Raw genomic sequence first — 8,622 nt, forward strand, 5'->3', positions numbered from 1 at the left:
TAATTAATTCTTTATTTCATATACATCAACTTTACAATGAACATCAATGGCACATTTTTTTTGGTTATGTGCTGTACTTTGGTGATGAGAGTTGAGTGCATCTGTATGAAATTTCCTTTGATCTCTGCTTATGGTTCTTGTTACCAGCAATTATCCCTGTAGGAGGAGTTCTTACATTTCAATACTGAATGAGGCAATAATTCAACTGAACTCTGACTGACCAAAGGAGTGTTTTTGTTTTTTTAAAAAGGAAACATTGAGGATTGAAATCACATCACAACCTTTGTCTTTACTTTTAATATTTTCTCTACCTAATATCTTAATAAATATCTTGCCAGTATTACGTAAGGATGAGTAATTGCATCTCAAAATTAAATTGAGAACTATGGCAACCGTGGCATTCTTGCCTGTCAGAGGTTGTGGGCTCACTTCTTATCCATAAGACACTTGAACAGGTAATTTAGGTTGATACTTGAGTGCAGTACCAAGCGAGTCCTGCACTGTCAGAGGTGCCAGCTTTACCATGAGACTTTAAATAGTTCCTGTCTGCCCTCCCAGGTGGGCATAAAAAATTACATGGCAATATTTGACAAAGAACTGAGGTATTCTCCCTGGTGAGGCAGTAGAATCCCTTGATCTTTGTGTTTTGGAGATGTTGCTGCATGAGCCTCTTTTGCTCTGTTCCTTTATTTACTTTTCTATCTGCATAGGTTAAAAACCATTGCATTTACAGGAACCATTTAGTCAGGCCTTTTGCCACTATGCATAGTAAAACCTAATAAAGTGAACTTAATGGATATTTTACATGTTTTGCTCATTAATAAAATGAAAGCAAGGAACAAGAGAAGCAATACAATCAAGTTACCCTAAAGTTCCATACTTTAGACAATCTGCTTCATTGTAGACTCAACTCAATCCATTTAATTTGCAAGTATAAACTCCAAAAATGTTCTCAGACCTCCCAAATCAAATAGAACTTCACAATGTCAGCACTTTCATTACTTTACTTTGACCAGTCAGCTTCCATGAGAATCCATTTCTAGGATTCCAACAGTTCGGAAGCAGTCATGTTCTACATAGTTTTCGATTACTTCTATCTATAAAATCTACATTTCAAAATTTAATTCGATATTCAGACAGCTCTTAAAACACACAAATTGACACAATATTAACTTTTAGCTAAATTCTATACTTATTCAGTAAAGCAGAAAAATTCTTCATTTTCAGTTTTATTTAATCGAAATTAAGTAACCTGGTGTCTACATGCTCCACCTGTTCATGGCCAGGACAGACTCACTAGAGGTGGCAGCACAGTGGTATACACTCGGGCGGGAGTTGCCCTGGAAGTCAACATTGACTCTGGACCCCATGATGTCTTATGGCATCAGGTCAAACATGAGCAAGGAAACTTCCTGCTGATTACTAACTACTGCCCTCCCTCAGCTGATTAATCAGTACTCCAAGTTGAAAACCACTTGGAGGGAGCACTGAAGGTAGCAAGGGCGCAGAATGTACTCTGAGTGGGGGAACTTCAATGTCCATCACCGAGAGGCCTGATAGCACCGCTACTGACCGAGCTGGCCGAGTACTGAAGGACGTATCTGCCAGACTGGGCCTGCAGCTGATGGTGAGGGAACCAACAAGAGGGAAAAACCTACTAGACCTTGTCCTTACCAATCTACCTGTCGCAGATGCATCTGTCCAAGACAGTATTGGTAGGAATGACCACTGCATAATCCTTGTGAAAATGAGGTCCTGTCTTCACACTGAGGATACCCTCCATCGTGTTATGTGGCACTACCTCTGTGTTAAATGGGATAGGTTCAGGACACATCAATCTGGCAGCTCAAACCTGGACATCCATGAGGCGCTATGGACCATCAGCAGCAGCGGAATTGTATTCAACCACAATCTGTAACCTCATGGCCCAGCAAATCCTTCATTCTACCCTTACCATTAGGCCAAGAGATCAACTCCGGTTCAATAGAGTGCAGGAGAGCATGCCAGGAGAGCACCAGGCATGCCTAAAATTGAGGCGTCAACCTGATGAAGCTACAACACAGGACTACTAGCATGCAATAGACAGCGCAGTGATTCGCAAAACCAACAGAACAGATCTAAGCTCTGCAGTCCTGCACATTCAGTCGGGAATGGTGATGGACAATTAAACAACTAACCAGAGGAGGAGGCTCCACAAATATCCCCATCCTCAATGATGAAGGAGCCCAGCACATCAGTGGAAAAGAAAAGGCTGAAGCATTTGTGACCATCTTCAACCAGCAGTGCGGAGTGGATGATCCATCTCGGCCTCCTCCTGAGGTCTCCAGCATCACAGATGCCAATTCGATTCACTCCATGTGATATCAAGAAACAGCTGAATGCACTGCATACAGCAAAGGCTGTGGGTCCTGTCAACATCCCAGCTGCACTACTGGAGACCTGTGCTGCAGAACCAGCTGCACCTCCAGCCAAGCTATTTCAGTGCAGCTACAACATTGGCATCTACTCAACAATGTGGAAAATTGCCCAGATATATCCTGTCCACAAAAAGCAGGACAAATCCAATCCGGCCAATTACCACCCCATCAGTCTACTCTCGATCATTAGCGGAGTGATGGAAGGTGTCATTAATAGTGCTTTCATGTGCCACTTAAACAGCAATAACATATTCACTGTTGCTCAGTTTGGGTTCCAAGGGTCACTCGGCTCCTGACCTTATTACGGCCATGGTCCAAACGTGGACAAAAGAGCTGAACTCCAGAGGTGAGGTGAGAGTGATTCTTTTGATATCAAGGCAGCATTTGACTGAGTGTGACATCAAGGAGCCCTAGCCAAATTGAAGTCAATGAGAATCAGGGGGAAGCTCTCCTCTGGTTGGAGCCATACCTAGCACAAAGGAAGATGGTGGTGGTTGTTGGAGGCCAATCATCTCAGCCCCAGGACATCACTGCAGGAGTTCCTCAGGGTAGTGTCCGAGGCCCAACCATCTTCAGCTGTTTCATCAATGACCTTCCTTCCATCATCAGGTCAGAAGTGGGGATGTTCACTGATGATTGTACACCTGTTCAGTACCATTCGCAACTCCTCAGATACTGAAGCAGTACATGTGCAAATGCAGCAAGATCTGGACAACATCCAGGCTTGGGCTGATAAATGGCAAGTAACATTTGCACCATATAAGTACCAGGCAATGGTCATTTCCAAAAAGAGAGAATCTAACCATTTCCCCTTGATATTCAATAGCATTATCATTGCTGAATCCCCCACTATCAACATCCTCGGTGTTACCATTGACCAGAAACTGAACTGGAGCATATATACTGTGGCTACAAGAGCAGGTCAGAGGCTGGGAATTCTGTGGTGAGTAACCCATCTCCTGATTCCCCAATGTCTATCCACCATCTACAAGGCACAAGTCAGGTGTGTGATGGAATACTCTCCACTTGCCTGGATCCAGGACAAAGCAGCCCCCTTTATCGGTGCCCATCCACCACCTTAAACATTCTCTCCCTCCACCACTGATGCACAGTGGCAGTAGTGTGTACCATCTACAAGATGCACTGCAGCATCTTGCCAAGCCTTCTTAGACAGCACCTTCCAAACCACCAACCTCATACACCTAGAAGGACAAGGGCAGCAGACATGTGGGAACTACACCATCCTGACTTGGAAATATATCACTTTTCCTTCACTGTCACAGGATCAAAATCCTGGAACTCCCTTCCTAACAGCACTGTGGGTGTACCTACCTCACATGGACTGCAGCAGTTCAAGAAGGCAGCTCACCACCACCTTCTCAAGGGCAGTTAGGGATGGGCAACAAATGCTGACCTTACCAGCACTACCCTCATCTCATGTAAATGCATTGGAGGCAGTACAGAGAAGGTTTACTAAACTAATACCTGGAATGGGCAGGCTGTCTTACGAGGAAAGATTAGACAGGCTAGGCTTGTATCCGCTGGAATTTAGAAGAGTAAGAGGTGACTTGATTGAAACATATAAGATCCTGAGGGATCTTGACAGGGCGGATGTAGAAAGGATGTTTCCCCTTGTGGGAGAATCTAGAACAAGGGGTCACTGTTTAAAAATAAGGGATCGCCCATTTAAGACTGAGATGAGGAGAAATTTTTTTCTCTGAGGGTCGTGAGTCTTTGGAATTCTTTTCCTTAAAAGTATTCAAAGACTCTGCTTCCACCACCTTTTGAGGAAAAGGTAGATAGATTCTTGATAAGCAAGGGGGTGAAAGGTTATTGGGGGTAGGAGGAAATGTGGAGTCATCAGTTCAGCCATGAACTTATTGAATGGCGGAACAGGCTCGAAGGGCCAAGTGGCCTACTCCTACTCCTAATTCATATGTTCGTATGAAACAAATAAAAAGTTTTTGATAGCCATCAACAAGTAGTGTCAAAACCACTTTCCCCACCCCCATATCGCTGATTGAAAATTAATCAGGCATCTAATTGATTGTACTGTGGGTTGGGAGGGAAAGGGCAGGAGAGGAAAATAATCAGAAGTAAAACCCATCCCACCCTATAAAGTAAACATATTGGTCAATACCTGGAACAGCATTAAGGAATTCGCACATTGTTCTTCCAGGTCAGAAAGATCCCATGGCACAATTTGCATTTAATTACTGCCTTTCATTATGTCCCAAAGGGCTTTACAGTCAATTAAGTACTTTTTGAAGTGTAGTCACTGTTGTAATATGGAAGGACAGAAGAGGGGATACAGGAAACAAAGTAGCCACAGGCTGGAATTTACAGTCAGCCATGTTATAGTGTAAAGGATTTACATTTTCCTGCATAACTACACAAAAAAAAAATAATTTGGCAAAGGCGTCAGGACGAACCGGAGTTCGAGCGTGCAATAAAATTTGTCCCTCTGTTATTAATGGGAATGTTAAACTATTGGCAATTAAGATACTAGAGAGGAATTTTGAAATATTTATGCTCTAATAGCTCCAATAGTAATGCCCAGACTTAAAACATAAATTTGTAACGTATTCCAAAACTATGGTGAATGAACTATATGTAATTCCATAGCCGTGGCTCAGTTGGTAGCATTTTCGCCTGACTCAAAAGATGGTGGGTTCAACTCCAGAGACTTGCACACAAAGATCTAGGCTGGCGATCCAGTGCAGTACTGAGGAAGTGCTGCACTCTCTGAGGTACCATCTTTGGGATGAGATGTTAAACTGAGGCCCCATCTCCACTCTAAGGTGGATGAAAAAGATCCCACGGCACAATTTCAAAAGGAGAGCAGCAAAGTTGTCCCTGGGGTCCTGGCCAATATTTATCCCTCAAGCAACATCACTAAAAATATCATCTAGTTATTATCACAACTGTGGGAGCTTGCTGTGCACAAATTGCCTGCGGAGTTTCCTACATTACAACAGTGACTACACTTCAAAAAGTACTTCATTGGCTGTAAGGTTCTTTAGGGCGCCCGAAGGTCGTGGGAGGTGCTATATAAAGTCTTTTAAGTTATGGTTATTTATGACAACATACAGGTATTCTGGCAGATTCAAACCCACTGAGAACTCACAGTTTAAATATAGCACAACGCCCTCATGTAATTCAAATGCCCAAGGATGAGTTAGCCATAATTTCAGCAGGCAACAAGAAACGCAGTATGTTTAGGAATGGCTTGAGTTGGATGGTTGCTGTGGGTTTTCTTTCGAGCAAAATTCCATATCCAGTTTTTTAAAGGTAATGCTTCGGTAATTCAGTTCCTTACCGATAACATCCCAGCCGGCGGTCTCCTTGTCCAGTTGGCACGGCAGCTGCGGGTTCCTGCTCCGATGTGTCACCATTGCCAGGAGTCTCTCTGAGTAGTAATCGCAGCCTTTGGTGCTGCATTGCTGGACGCTCGAGACTTGTTCAATGAAACTCTTCGCCTTTTCTTCTAACTTGGCGTGTCTGATGATGTAGGCGTGGATCTCCAGCAGAGAGGGTCTTGCTTCTTGCTCGCCAAGGTTTAGGAAGACATTGAGTGCGGATTCCCGTTTGATCACAGTCTGCTCCCAGCTGCTGCTGCCGCTACTCTTGGGTCCCTCTGATGCTCCTTTCGTGTCCGTGTCAAACTGCTCACACTCGTCCGCATTTGCGTCAAAAATGACGGACTTAACTCTAGCGGTTCTGCCTCTCCCCTCACTTTGCAGTGGTACCGTGTAATTGAGACTGGTCCCCGCCGCTGTGGATGGGCGCTGGGTGAAGAACCCTGACTGGAGCTCAGGAGAAATGAACAAAGTGCTCGTGTGTGGTCTCACCGCTGGAAACTGACTCTCAACTTCCCCCTCAGTTACCTTGGGCACTGTCCCCGCACCGCTGCTGCATTTAGTGCTCCTTTGGAAATGACTTGGGGTAGTCTTTGGACGGGCGGAGTGAGTCAGGGAACTTTCGGGTTTTCTCTGCCTGGCACTGGCTGTGATTTTCCTGGCAGCGCCCTGGAGGATTTCCCTTACCGCTGTCTGGCTATCGTCCGTCACTGTGGTGTTGAAGCTGGAGAAAGCGCTCGACTTCAGCTGTTCCATCACATCCCGTCTCCCCATCAACCGAGCGTGGGCCAGCTCAGAGCGCCTGAGTTTAGTCCTAAATCTATTGTACAAAACCCTCTGGTCGAGCGTGTAAGAATCTGCCCTCTGCCTCTTTAGGGATTCCAAGGCACTCAGTCTCCGTTGCAGTAACATTTCCTCCTTCCAGTTGGTGGACAGAATCAGCTTTGACTTCTCTACTTCCTTCACTCTCCACTTCTGTGCCATTTTTTTTTTCACTTTTTGCCAAATTGCCTCCCGGCTTTGGTTCAAATTCTATAAAATTCCCACACCGATTTTCTTCCCTGTGTTCCAATGTCTTAAATTCCAGATATCCTCCGAAAAGTGTTCCCTATGTCTTCTGCTAGCAAGAAGACAGTAATCCAATCCCTCTAATGTTATTAGCAAGTGCAAAAGACCAATCCAGTCGCGCTCTGTGCGTTGTCAGGGCGTTAGAATCTCACCTCTCTCCCTGTGAGTATAAACACTTACATTCTTGAAAGCACGGAAGTCGCTGCCCGTTTGAATCCAATATTCTGATGGTAGTTCGAAACTGAAGAAAGTCCCATCAAAATTTGCGACTTAACAGGTTGGGGAACCATTCCAAGTTATAGATACACTCTTTCAAAGATTCCAAAGTGTAGCCAAAGAATATTAGCACCAGGCAGCTCTGTGAAATATGAGCTCGTTCATTATCACTTTATTTAAATAGCAATGGGCTGGTTTAGGCTAACAACATAGATGCATTTACGAGAACGCTAGATAACTACATGAGAGCACAGAGAATAGAAGGTTATGGCGATGGGGTTTGATGAAAGGGGGTAGGAAGAGGCTCCTGCTCCGCATAAATTCTGACATAGAATTACAGAAAGAATCTGCAGCACAGGTCTATGTTTCCAAAAAGCATTTAGGAGCATTCCTATCTGAAACCTATTGAACAAATTGTGAGGCGATGTCCTTTTTAAAAATAAAAGCAAAATACTGCGGATGCTGAAAATCTGAAACAAAAACAAGAAATGCTGGAATCACTCAGCAGGTCTGGCAGCATCTGTGGAAAGAGAAGCAGAGTTAACGTTTCGGGTCAGTGACCCTTCTTCGGAACTGACAAATATTAGAAAAGTCACAGGTTATAAGCAAGTGAGGTGGGGGTGGGGCAAGAGATAACAAAGGAGAAGGTGCAGATTGGACCAGGCCACATAGCTGACCAAAAGGTCACGGAGCAAAGGCAAACAATATGTTAATGGTGTGTTGAAAGACAAAGCATTAGTACAGATTAGGTGTAAATACACTGAATATTGAACAGCAGCAAGTGCAAACCTGAAAAAAAAAACAGTGGGTAAGCAAACTGAACAAACTAAGATGAAATGAAATAAATGCAAAAAAATATTGTAAAAAATGTAAAAAAGAATGTTAAAAAAAGGAAGAAAAAATAACTAAAAATGAAAGTAAAATGGGGGGCTGTCACTTACTAAGTTGCACTAATTTACAGGATTAACAGCTGAGTCAAACAAGAAAGAAAATCAATCATTTCAGAAAACAATTATTTTCTGTCTAATTCCGGAAATCCATGTTTATGCATCTACGCAGTAAATGCAAAAAAAAAAATGACTTGCTAAATGTGGAATGAATACATTTAGTGAAAATGTATTAAATAATATTGGGACAGTTCTAAAGATAGTCTATAGCGCACCAGTATAGCTTTTATTTCAAAATAGGTTTCACAAACAGCACTTGCCATACATAAAATGTGAATTAACCGGTTATTCAGAAAGTCGGTCACAATTTGTGAACGATGGGAGCCAATTTTTGGGCATTTTTATATGCCGAAATCCCATTTTTGGTGCAAGATATTGCAAACCAGCTTTGCTTTCGCTCCAATTGCGAAGGGAGGCTGTGAGAGTCAGCAAGGAGCTGGGAGGATTGAGATACGAGAGAGCTCATTTTAAAATCTTTAGCAAAACTTTCAATAAAGAGCTGTCCTATTGGCTCCTTGGACATTGTGGTCCATCCAGCGCTGCCCTAACTGGTGTCTGGAAGAATCCCTCGGTGGACCTTTCCATGACAAAAGAACAAAGATAATTACAGCACAG

Source organism: Heterodontus francisci, chromosome 6, assembly GCF_036365525.1.
Source record: "Heterodontus francisci isolate sHetFra1 chromosome 6, sHetFra1.hap1, whole genome shotgun sequence".
NCBI lineage: Eukaryota > Metazoa > Chordata > Chondrichthyes > Heterodontiformes > Heterodontidae > Heterodontus > Heterodontus francisci.